Source organism: Myotis yumanensis, unplaced genomic scaffold (assembly GCF_028538775.1).
Source record: "Myotis yumanensis isolate MYYU_CA2020_CCGP unplaced genomic scaffold, mMyoYum1.0.hap1 SCAF_7, whole genome shotgun sequence".
NCBI classification, from domain to species: domain Eukaryota; kingdom Metazoa; phylum Chordata; class Mammalia; order Chiroptera; family Vespertilionidae; genus Myotis; species Myotis yumanensis.
In genome coordinates this window covers 80,150,091-80,162,751 of record NW_027223758.1, presented here as the reverse complement: position 1 = coordinate 80,162,751, position 12,661 = coordinate 80,150,091, and the positions used below count along the sequence as shown (strand labels likewise).

At 39.2% G+C, this 12,661-nt stretch overlaps 1 pseudogene; it reads right to left on the bottom strand.

The window, feature by feature from the left end:
* Nucleotides 1-2,167: 2,167 nt before the first annotated feature.
* Nucleotides 2,168-3,573, bottom strand: LOC139013516 (coatomer subunit gamma-1 pseudogene; annotated as a pseudogene).
* Between the last annotated feature and the right edge of the window lie 9,088 nt (nt 3,574-12,661).

Sequence of the window (12,661 nt, the reverse complement as noted above, 5' to 3'; positions counted from 1 at the left end):
CCTTTATTATTATATAATATGAAGGTGTATAAATTATACAAATACACTTTTAAAAAAATATATTTTATTGATTTTTTACAGATAGGAAGGGAGAGGGATAGAGAGTTAGAAACATCAATGAGAGAGAAACATCGATCAGCTGCCTCCTGCACACCCCCAACTAGGGATGTGCCCGCAACCAAGGTACATGCCCTTGACCGGAATTGAACTGGGGACCCTTCAGTCCCCAGGCTGACACTCTATCCACTGAGCCAAACCGGTCAAGGCTACAAATACACTTTTTACTCATTCAAAATTAATGAAAAATTGGACAGGCCATTAGATATGACCAAATCCAAATTTCCCTTATTTTTACATAGAAAAAGAAGGGCCAAGTTTACTGAAACCCCAATGTCCAGTTGGTGACAGACTTAGAACAAGGTGTGGTAGTTCGGATCTTTGTAAATCTTCATTCCCTCCCTGTGTAAGAATTACACTTTCATATTGTCTGCTGAGAATTCGTGATACCATCCTTTGGAGTGGACAGAGCTCCATTTGTGCTAAGCTTTACCATGTCAAGCTGATGTCAGTCTGACAATTCTGGGCCAAAATGCCAATATAGCTCATGTTTCTGCTCACCCTCTTGCACTCCTGTCATTTGCCAAGAGGACACACCAGGAATAGCCACTGGCCCCAAAACAATGAGAAGACCCATGGAAGAGATCTGGATTCAAACTCCAGTCTGGAGCCAAGCTAAGCAGGGCTCCAGGCCACTGTAGACCCGAGAGTGAGAAAAGAACAAATACTTGTTGTAAGCCACTGAGTTGTGCTTTCTTCCAAGGCATTATTGGAACATTAGCAGATGTATATACCAGACCATTACTTCTCTGTCTTCCAATTCAAGGTTCTTTTAAATATATATATATATATATATATAATTTTTATGGATTCAGCTTAATTATATATGTTTTCTAAAGAGGTATAAACTCCCTCAGAAAAAATTGATTTTGTTTACTTTATTTAGGTGCTCTTGACCATCTAGTTGAACAAAAACCTGCCAAGTTCAAATTAACTTGGGAATAACCCAGAATTATATGTTGAACTAAATATTTCTCTTTTCTATCTTATCTATTTAGTGAAGAGCAGTCTCTAATCCAAGTCAGGCACTAAACCTCCCATATATTATTCTTCAGATACCTTGAATGTGGTTTCCCCTCCTATTTTGGTAACCTAATTGTAACCCCCATCTTTAGCATGCTTGATGTCAGTCCCCTTCGAAAGGAATGGTGCTTAGGAAAACATCCCTGATATATGTGTGAAACTTTCTGACATGCACATGGGGACAGATTTGTAAAGCACTTTGTGTGCTTCTTTAATGAATAGAGTGGTACAATTAATCAAATGATTGCACATCTATTATCATCAGGACATGTAATACTTTATATTTTGAGGGCAGAAAACTGAGACTAGGAGAGATTTGCTCATAGCATGTGACTAGAAACTGGCCTATTTCAAATTTCATTTACTTTTCCAAATATCTCATCAAAGTTGAGATATTAAGCCAGGAAGCATTGTGGGATCAAGAATCCGGGATGGAACAAGCAGTAACAGACTTTGGCATTGTCAGGGAGCACTGTGATTAAGTGAAGAATGCAGCCCCAAGTCCTCTAGGGCAAGCTGACTCCTTTGCACTGGGATCCCTTGGCATTCCTTTCTTTGTGTCAATCATGATCAAATAAGGAAAACAGAATCTACCCCAGGTACTTAAGTAGAGAAAAAAAATTTAATGAAGATATTTTACTTATCAATAAATACATGCTGATTCATTTACAGAGATAAGCTGGTTTCTTTGGGAATAAATTCCAGAGGCGATACAAGCCTTTTGTTAATTTGTGATGTCCTTTTTGGCAGGCAGGGCAGCAAGTTCTAGAATAAGCTAAAATCATCCTTTAAGAAGAAAACAAATCCCCTAACAGTCCTGGGGCAAAGGTTAAAATTTATTAAAAAAAACAAACAAAAAAAACAAACAAAAAAAAAACAAAACCAACAACAAACAAAAACCAAACAATGATTCCTTTAAAAAAAATACAGAGGCTTAGGAAAGACTTTGCCCTGGGTACGGGAGGAAGATGTGACTTCTGCGTAGTGTTGGGGGAAACGGTAGGAGTAGGGCTAGTGCATGCTGGCCTCAGCCCACAGATGCCAAGATGATGTCTACTGGCAGCTCCTCTGAACTTCTGGCTGTCATCTACATCATAACTGTGTCCAAAAGCAGCAGCTGGGAGTGCACCAGGATGTCACCGTCACCTTGGAACACGCCGGCCAGGAGTCATGTGTGGGTGTTTTTGTCATCTAGCACTTTGACCTCTCACAAAGGTTCATTTCCAGGAATTTCACAGTATTTCCCATAGCCACCTCGAGTGTCTTGGTGGTAGACAAGGTGAATGTTTCCTCCTTCTCAAAGTCATCCCCTACCTCATCCTAAGTTGCTTCAAAGTTCAGCTTCATGACCTTTTTTATGTGATCAGCTATAGTGGCTTCCAGATCTTCCAGCGCATATTCATCCTCAGAGCCTTCATCGTCAGTCTTCCCAGTGGTGAGGTCACAGTCCTTGACAGTGAAGTTCATCATACACCTGGATGTGCAGGCCACAGTTGTGGAGTCTCCCTTGGGCAGTGCCACCAGACTATAGCAGGTCTCAGGAGGCTCCGTCTGCACTGTGACCTTCTTCAAGGTCTGGCCATTGAGTGATTTTGTGCAGTTAAAACTGGAACAACATGTGGTCAGGGAAGGTATGTTTGGTGCAGTGGATGACATACTCTGTGACTCAGTGAGGGCTATAGCTCAGGTGAGGACTTGAAGAGGGGCCCCAGTGCATGGCACCACTGCCAACTGCTCCGGGAGGATCTCTGGCCAGGTAGGTAGCTGCCACTTCCGCATGCTGCTTGGTTACTGTGATGGGGGTGTTTTCTCTTCTTTGCTATGCCATCGTGTGATAACCAGGGACACAGACTTGAGGTCAAGAGGTTTTTCCAATGGTTCTAGAGTGTACTGATATAGAGCCCTCTCCAAACCAGGGAATGATACAGTCAAACCATTTAGGATATAGCCTGAATTGAGGACCTTCTGCTTCTGTTCCAGGACACAAAGCAGCAGCCTTGCACTGGACCCGCACCACTACATGCAGTTACAATAGAGAAATTAGTATGGGCGTTAGCTATTAGGCGATTGTAATCGCTGACAGAATATTAGCGTAAAGGAGATGATAAGGTGGCCCAGAGATTTGCAAGAGGAAGATTCCACCACCACCCGTAGGTCTGATCAGATACTGAAATGAGAAGTTGCCAGATCCTAGAAGGTGGAGCCACCAGCAACAGATGGAAGCTAGGAAGGTGGTGATGCTTGAGACAGCTGAGGTCACAAAGGAAATGCAGCAGCTCACTGGTTCACCACCAGCAACCAAACAGAGGGAAGAACCACCTTGGTTTCCTCTTATTCTAGTTCTACGATTCCCCACCTGTGCTACCCTGGGCAAAAGCTAACCTGCAGCAAGTTGACAAGGGTGTCCAGGAAATAGAATTTACAAGGGTCCATGCTCTGTCATGTAGAATAAAGCAGAACAGGAGGAAGCTAGGAATCTTACTTCTGTAAGCAAACACATGTACAGACCCTTTCTAGATTGCAAACACCTCAGGAAAAGAAGTTTTAAAAGTATGACTTGTGAACAATGCCTAGTTTTAATGGGAATCAGATTAGATGGCCTGACCTGACCAGGTGGCAGGAGTGGCTGCTGGAGGTGGGGAGTGGAGTGACAAAGAGATAATGAAATGGGTGTATAATCTGTCCAAAGACAAACTTTAAATTTATAGACTTTACTGTTCCCCTTACATAGCAAGCCCTGTATTTAAGTCCTATGATTAATTCAAGGGTATTTATCTCTTGAAAATCTTAATAACCTCTCTTCCTACCCTCTTTCCCCTCTCACAAAAAGTTAGCAAAAAGTGTGTGTGTGTGTGTGTGTGTACGTGTACATACAAAGTTATTACAATCAGTGGCACACAGTCTTGGCCCCAGTCTCGTCGGCTGTATCTGATCAATGAAGGAGACATGAGGCCCATGCACTGGTCCTGTGTGTTTGGCAGTTTCTCTGAAGCTGGAATCCAATGTACAAAGAACATGCTAGCCAGGGGCACAGGGATGGAATGGAAAAGTACTCCTGAAAATGTGTCTAATTTCTTTCAGATGTCTCCCGTCGGCTTGGCTGTTGGCATGCTTTCCTGTTTTCCATTTAGTACCTTTTATAGTCACATCTTTAAATATGAGTGAAAAGAAAGGCTTTTTTTAAAAGGACGTCACTGATCCATATTTATACATATGCGTGAAGAATACAAAAATTTAACACGCATAAAATGCAATAGTATATAAATATATACATATATGTACCTTTAAGAAAAAGAACTTGATTAGTTTTTATTTAATTAACTTTGGTTTTTCTGTCTCATTTATTGATGCCTACAGAAGAAAACAATAATAAATCATTTATAGAAATGGCCCAATCCTTTCTACTGGGAAATACAGCCAGCCAGACTTTCTTATAAATTGTTTAGAATAATATGAATCTACAGTGATTTTTCTCTGATATGTGTATTTAAAGGAAGAAAATAACAACCACAAGCTTTGAAAGATGATTTTATTGGGCAGTGGTGGATAGGATTTGCCAGGAGAGGAGGAGGGAGCTATGTTGGGAAAATCTGTGCATTTTTAACAAAATAATGATGCACATCACTTCCTTATATCCTTGCTAAAGAACACAGACTCTGTCACTAGGAAAACAAAAACAAAAGCTAGATCAGGCTAGATCGGAGGCTGGTATCCACAAACAGAAATGCTGATGGCTGTAAGTAGGTAAGAAAGTAAATAAATCCTCTTTCGTTTCTCTGGGCTTTCCATAAGCTTCTCTTGTGGAGACTTAGGTGGTATTAACGCTGGGTCTCCAAGCCAAGCTCCTGAAACTCCCCCTTGCTCATCAGCTGAAAAAGAAGCAGCTTTCCAGCCCTGGCTCTGAAGTGCCTCCTTTTGGAAAAGATTTACCCAGAATTCATTATTTCAACATGGATTGCCCTTCTTTCTAACTAAATCAGTTGTTTAAATTAAAAATGCAAGAGGAATGCTTAACTTACCTGAGAGAAACAACTGTCCTAAAGGATATGAAACATGCTTTTAGCCTGGCCCGTGTGGCTCAGCGTTTGAGCATCGACCCAGGAACGAAGAGGTCACTGGTTTGACTCCAGGTCAGGGCACATTCCTGGGTTGTGGACTTGATCCCCAGTAGTGGGTGTGGAGGAGGCAGCTGACTGATGACGTTTCTCTCTTGTGGATGTTTCATTCTCTCTATCCTTCTCCCTCCTCTCTCTCTAAAAATTAGTAAAAACGAACAAGCAAATAAAACCCCCATGCTTTAAAAAAAATACAAACAGATGACATGCTAGTTCAGTGCCATTCATTTCAGTTCAGGGCCTGTGGGTCTCTTTTATACCTTATTTTTATTATCACACTAAGCAATTTTCAAACATTTTCATCATTACAATAAAGTTGTTCCTTGTGTATTTTTGTTGGATAACGAGGTTTGGCCCATTATATGGTATCATCCACTTTTTTTTAAATCATGAAAAACATTGCATGTCATTAAATATTCTTTCACAAAATCATATTGAAAGCTTAATATTCTGTTAAATTAATATAGCTCATTTTATTTAACCAATGACCTAATGTTGAACATTTAAATTACCACCTTTTCTTCATTGCAAACAATGCTGAGATGATATAAACATCCTAATAAGAAAATCTCAAAATATTTTCATGCTAAGTTCTTCAGAAACATTTCTACAAGTACCAATCCTGGGTCAAAGAGTATGCATGTTAGTCTTTCCATTTAGAGATAACATCTAGAAAAGTTGCACCTTTTTTTTTCAAATCCACTTTTATTTATTTACTAGAGGCCCGGTGCACGAAATTAGCCTGTGCCCTCTAACAGTCTGGGAACCCTGTGATCAATCCCCGCAAAGAGTTGGCCCTGCCCACCTGGCCAGGGCTCCACAATAGATCATCCCTGCAGAGGAAGGCACTGCCCACCCATTGCAGCCCACTGGTCAGTGGCCTGGGCCTCCCTCTTTGGGCGATCGTAGAACCCCCTGATTGATCGATCACCCCACTGGCCGGTGGCCTGGGCCTCTCTCTGCAGGGTGATCATGGGGCGATGGCCGGGCCCCTACCAATCGCATCACACCCACCTTGGCTGGCCTGGCACCAGCGGGTGTAATAGCATGGTCGTCTGGAGGTTGTACAGTGGTCGTTCTGCTGTCCGGTTGTTCGGTTGATTTACATATTACACTTTTATTATTATAGATTTTTCAATAGCTTTCAATCTTTGAGGGGCACAGCATTACGTAAATTCTGTGTCCCATGGCCTTAGCAGAAAGGTTGCTTCAGAATCTGGCACAAAACAGGCCACTGCTTCCATGAGCAGGAGTTACCTTTCCCCAGGTGACTCTGGTTTTGTTAGGTTTGCCACCAGGAGACACTGTGTTATTCTTTGCTTTGTACACATTAGCATATTTCTTGTCTAGGCAGCATTCAGTTCCATCTCCAACATAAACTCCTTAGTTTTAAGAAGAGCTGTGTGCTGCCTCTGGTTCTAGAGACCCTGTTTATGGTATAGTCAGCAAAGAAGGCCTTGAACATTTATTGTTTTGAAAGTCCTGTTCCCAGCAGGTCTCTATATGCTCAAAGATGGTGGAGAAAGCTGCACCAATGTTTATTCCCATTAATGGTAGAAAAGTGCTCATTTATTTGCTGTATCTCTGCCAACTGTGAACATTGTCATTTATTATTTTAATTTTATTTTTAATATGCATCTTTATTTTTATTGAAATACAGCTTTTACATTTATTTAAATAGCATCTCCATGTACTGAATGATGAATTCTTATTCATATTCTTCAACATTAACATTAACATGTATTAATTCAGGTCCTGTGCTAATGATTTGGGATATAGCGGTAAATGAGATAGGCAAGGGTCATGCCTACAAGAAGCTGACAGATAGTCAGGGAAGAGCATGCTATAAGAAGGGTGTTGGAGGATTTAAAAGGCTGGAATGCTACAAGGAATTTATCTAGAAACAGGGAAGTACCCACTAATGAAGTGTGGTCAATTTTTTTTATTTCATTGTTACTTTTGATTTTTAAGTGCTGTTCACCAATTAAGAATATTATTATTTCCTCAAGAATATACTTGGAAAATACTCCTAATCAGCTATTATTTGTCTTTTAATTTTGACTTGAAATTTTATCTTGTTGATTTTAGAAATTAATTCCTGTGTAATTTTACTATTGGTCATACTTGGAAAGATATTCTCTACAACAAAATAGTAGAAATCCTTACCAATAGTTTCTATAATAATATTTATGATTTCTTATATTTGTCATTACATGGAATGTATTTTATAATGTTACTAGTGGCCCAGTGCATAAAATTCATGCATGGGGGTGGGGGTGTCCCCTCAGCCCAGCCTGCACCTTCTCCAATCAGGGACTCCTTGGGGGATGTCCGACTGCCAGTAGTCAGACATCCCTCTCGCATTCTGGGACCTCTGGCTCTGAACCGCTCACCTGCCTGCCTGCCTGATCGCCCCTAACTGCCTCTTCCTGCCTGCCTGATTGCCCCTAACCTCTCTGCCTGCCTGATTGCCCCTAACTAACTCTGCCTGCCTGCCTGATCACCCCTAACTGCCCTCCCCTGACAGCCTGATCTCGCCCCTAACTTTCCTTCCCTGCCAGCCTGATCACCCCTAACTGCCTCTGCCTCAGCCCCCACCACCATGGCTTTGTCCAGAAGGAAGTGGGATGTCTAGAAGATGGCCGGTCGACCCGGTCTAATTAGCATATTACCCTTTTATTAGTATAGATAGATTATATAGGATAGGATTGCTTAAATGGGGGTAAAAGCCTTATTCAGCAGGAGGAGATGCTCTTGGCAGACAAAAATACATAATCCCTATATCTGGACTGATAGCCAGCCATATGCACTATACTGCGAAACCAGTCATTAAAAAAAAAAAATTGAACTGCTTTCTTACACCTTACACCAAACAGTGTTTTCCCTTAAAATCCCTCCTCAGCTCCCACCTTAGGTTCTGCCTTCGAAGTTCACCCAGATTAGGTTCTAATTGGTCAGTTTCTATGCCAGTCAGCGTCAAAAGCTCTGCCTCCTAGGCAGCCATTGGCTCCTTGCAGTTCACCCAAATTTGGTTCTGATTGGTCAGATTCTATGCCAGTCAGCATCTCCAGGCCTATCTCCAGGCCTGATCAGAGAGGCAGGGCTGATCAGCAGCCACCCCAGGCTGTTGGCGATCAGGCTGAACTGCTGACCTGGGGGGCGGGGGGGGGGGGGGGGGGGGAGCGAGAGGCCCAGAGAGAGAGAGAGAGAGGTCGGTAGTTCAGCCCGCTCACCAGTCCCCTCCCACCCAAGCCTGCGTTCAGTTGAGCCTTTGGTCGTTTTGGATGTTATGGACCCTGGCTTTTTATATAGAGAGATGAGATAATACTATAAGACTTTCTGGGTTTTTGTTCTGTTTTAAAGATTCTTTTTTAAGAATCTGTTGAGCCCTAACTGGTTTGGCTCAGTGGATAGAGCATTGGCCTATGGACTGAAAGGTCCCAGGTTTGATTCCGGTCAAGGGCATGTACCTTGGTTGTGGGCACATCCCCAGTAGGAGGTGTGCAGGAGGCAGCTGATTAATGTTTCTCTCCATCGATGTTTCTAACTATCCCTCTCCCTTCCTCTCTGTAAAAAATCAATAATATATATATATTTTTTAAAATTTGCTGAGTTGACCCAATATTTAATTTTTAATGGTTCTTTGTGTTTTTATTTTCCCAATAAGTGATGGAAATTTATGCTATACTAAATTATTACTGTGCTTTCTGCACTTCTAAATTTTCTTTTTTATTTATATGTGCCAGTGACAATCAGCTTTAATTATCATAGTTTTATATTTTCATATAACATTTCATAAGACTAGCTTCTCCTCAACAAATTTATGTTTCAAAAAATGCTTTTATATTTTATTTTTAAGCATTTTTATTCGAATTATCATATTCTATATCAACTGTGAAAGCACTGACATATTCCCAATATGTGCCACCACAGATTATAGTCATTTTGATTATAACTCTTTAGCCAGCTCAGGATTTATTGTTGTATTCCTAACTCTTTTTATTCCTATCATAGTATTTCCAGTTCTTGTTGCTAGTACACAGGGTTTCAGAGCTAAAATAAAAATATTAAATTATTAGGTAGCATGCATTTGATTTCAAGAATAAATATTGGTATAGTCACTTAAAGGTTATTATTTGTTGTCAACTCTGCATTTGACCTACAATTATTCTCCAACCATGAGTCCTTTATTTGTTTTCATTTCACAGAGTGGTAAAGTATATCTTCCCATAACTCCTTGCAGTAGGAAGCATGCATATCCTATCTCTTGTAATTTTGAATGCTTAAGAACATCTTGTTTTTCCCAGATATGAAAAACATGGCTGACTATGTAATGTTTTCATCACAATCATTTCCTTCAAACCTGTGAACATATATTACTTATCTTTGGTATTTGGTGGTGCAGGAAAAAAAATGCAGCCTTTATTAATTGCTATTATTATTATCATCATCATTTACTTTAAGTATTTCATTTTTGGCTTTATATTATTTTCTTTTCATTTGAAAATTCAGAAAAAGTTAAGCTTGCATTCTGGTATTTGTTTCTTTTTAAATATTTATTGATGCATAGTGATTGCTGACTCAGGCACAAGCATTTCTTCTACCTTAGAAATATTGTTTGTGCAAATGTATAATGCTTCAAATCTGTACAGGTGTGCCTTTCTGAGACTCTTGTAGGTTATAGGAGATCCTGCATCTGCCGTTCATATATCTCATCTCTTCTCTAACCATGATCATGACAGTCATTTGAAAGAACTATAAATTATCCTATATTATTAGTTGTTTTTCACTGCTTCTTAATTTACCAAATAAGATTTTATTCCTATGCGATTTTTCATGATCTCAGATTATCTTTCTTTGTGATTGTTCCTCTGCTCTCTTAGTTACTCTATCTTCTTGAACCATCTTATAAACATGTGGAAATTATAAAACCTATAAAAATCATACTCTAAAATTTTATCCCACTAGCTTTAGGAAATACTTGTCAAACTGTTTTTCCAAATATTTTTAAGCATTTCCCTTTATATTGTTGAATCTTTTCATAGGCATTTTTATTTTTCTCTATTTTTCTGAGAGGAGTGATTATTCCAACAAAGTCCCCATGCTATGCCAACCAATTTTTTTGTCACACCCACATGCTTTTAGGACCCATTCTACAAAACTCACTTTACTAGTATACTTGCTGTGACCACAGGATCCAGACAGAAGCTGTTGGCTCAATGGACTAGATTCCTAAGAAAGATGCATTCCAGCTCTTATTTCTTAGCCAAGGCAGACATCAACTCATAGCAGAAGAGGCCTGGCCTTGATGATTTTTTGGTTTTCTGTGTCATCCTCTTGATGATTATTCCCTTGGAGAGAAGCTCTTCTACAAAGGTAGAACTTTCTGTTCATTGCAAGCACTATTATCAAGAAAGTCTAGCTTCCTAGCTAGTTTTCTGCTAGTTCATTGGGATAATTAGCCTCCCCTTCCCCCCTGCAAATTAAAGGTGTCAGTGAAGTTGTAACATAATTTTTCCTAGTTAATTCCTAAGTACACTGCCCTTTAATAGAAGAGAAATATGAATTCCTTTGGCACTTTATCAAGCACAAATTCCTCAAGTTTTTGCACATTAATAACATTACCTTTGAGGGCTGTTGTAGACTTTTTTTTCTCATTTTCCCCATGTTTATGGTCATTTACATGAAAATCATCAGAATAATGATATAGATGCTTTAGTTAATGTTTCCAGGATATACCAAAGTCTATAATCTATTGAGAGAGAATTATATTTCTTGAAACAAACATCAACTTTTCAATTATCTCAATAGAATGATGCCCTGAAGTAATCTGAATTTATGACAGTTGATAATAAGACCTTTTTAATTTATTATTAATAGCAATGCCTGGACAGTAATCACTTTAGAGATAAAAATAATATATTCAATCAGCCTACACTTACTAAATAATATGGTGTGCCTTACTAATGGCAAGTTGTAAGAGGAATCCAAATATATATATTACAAAGTTATGAGTTTTGCCTGAAATTCATTATCTACTTACAGGAAAGTAATATTTTAATGAAATAATTTATGTATAACAGTATCAGATGTTAAAATCATTAGATTAATTGAATGTGTAAGTTAGAGTGTGAATATAGTAAGTAGTAAAATAATTGGGAAAAGGGGAGTTTAAGCTGCGCCTTAAGGACCAGTAAGATATAAATAGATTAAAACAGAAAAAAAAATTATACTTGGTGGAGAGTGTAATTATAATAATAATAATTATAATAGCCACTATCACCACAACTTACTCTTTCCCAAGCACTTTACTGGCATCATTTTATTTAATCTTCTCAACCATTTTGAGCTAACAGTAGTCTCAGTGCACAGTGAAGAAACAGGCTCAGTGAATAAGTCTGAATTTGAATGCAGACTGGAAAGCTTCCAAAGCATAAGATTTTAACTGCTACTCCTTATTCCTCAGGACCAAAGAGTAATCGTTGGTAATAAATACAGCATATGTGGTGAACAAAGTTGGTTTCAGAATAAAGATGAAAATAGCAAGCTAACCATGGGAGAACCTTTCAAAATATTATTGCATCAACAGCATTTGGACTGAAGAAGACATGAATGTCGTTCACCTCCATAGGAGACAGTCTGACTAGGTAGTTTACCAAGTATTTTTAAGTATTACTAGAACATTTCCCTTTATATCTTACATTTCAGAAGATTTCGATTGCCTTTCTTGTATAGGGTAAACATAGCAGAGACCTAAAAAACGTAAAGGTGTCTTGAGGAACTCTCAGGAGAACAGCATCAGCCTCGATTTGGGGAACTGAAATAAATGAGGAGCTGATTAAGAGAATCCTCCATACATTTGAGCTGAACTTTTTTGGCATTTAGTATCTTTACCAGAGACCAAAGGGAATTGGGAAGGATTTATTTTTATGGTTCTTTTCTTCTTAGTGGTTTAGAATTATTTTTACATTTTTTAATGAGTTCTTTAATGCTACATGGAGAGACTGAGCCATGTCTCTGTTCTCAAGGAGGCTTTGAATTCTACCAAATGCTATGCAGGTAAAATAGAGAGTGTTTCATGAGTCATCTCTTTTTCCCTGAAGAAATGGCACAAGTCAGTATATTTTCAACTGGGTTTGATGACTCTTGCATGATCTTTCTGCATCTTTTCTCTTCCACTCCTCACTCTACTATGGCTGGTTTAGGTTTTCCCTGATTTATGACTCTATGTGTTTATAGATTCTTAGTTCACCACCACAGCCTTAGCATGTCCAATTGTGGATAAATCTCCACAATTTGAAAGATGTTTTTGTGAGAGATGCTCCTGATAGCATCCCTTAACATCTGCTGGACATTGGTATGAATTAGTGATTTTCAACCATTTTCATCTCATGGCACACCTAAGC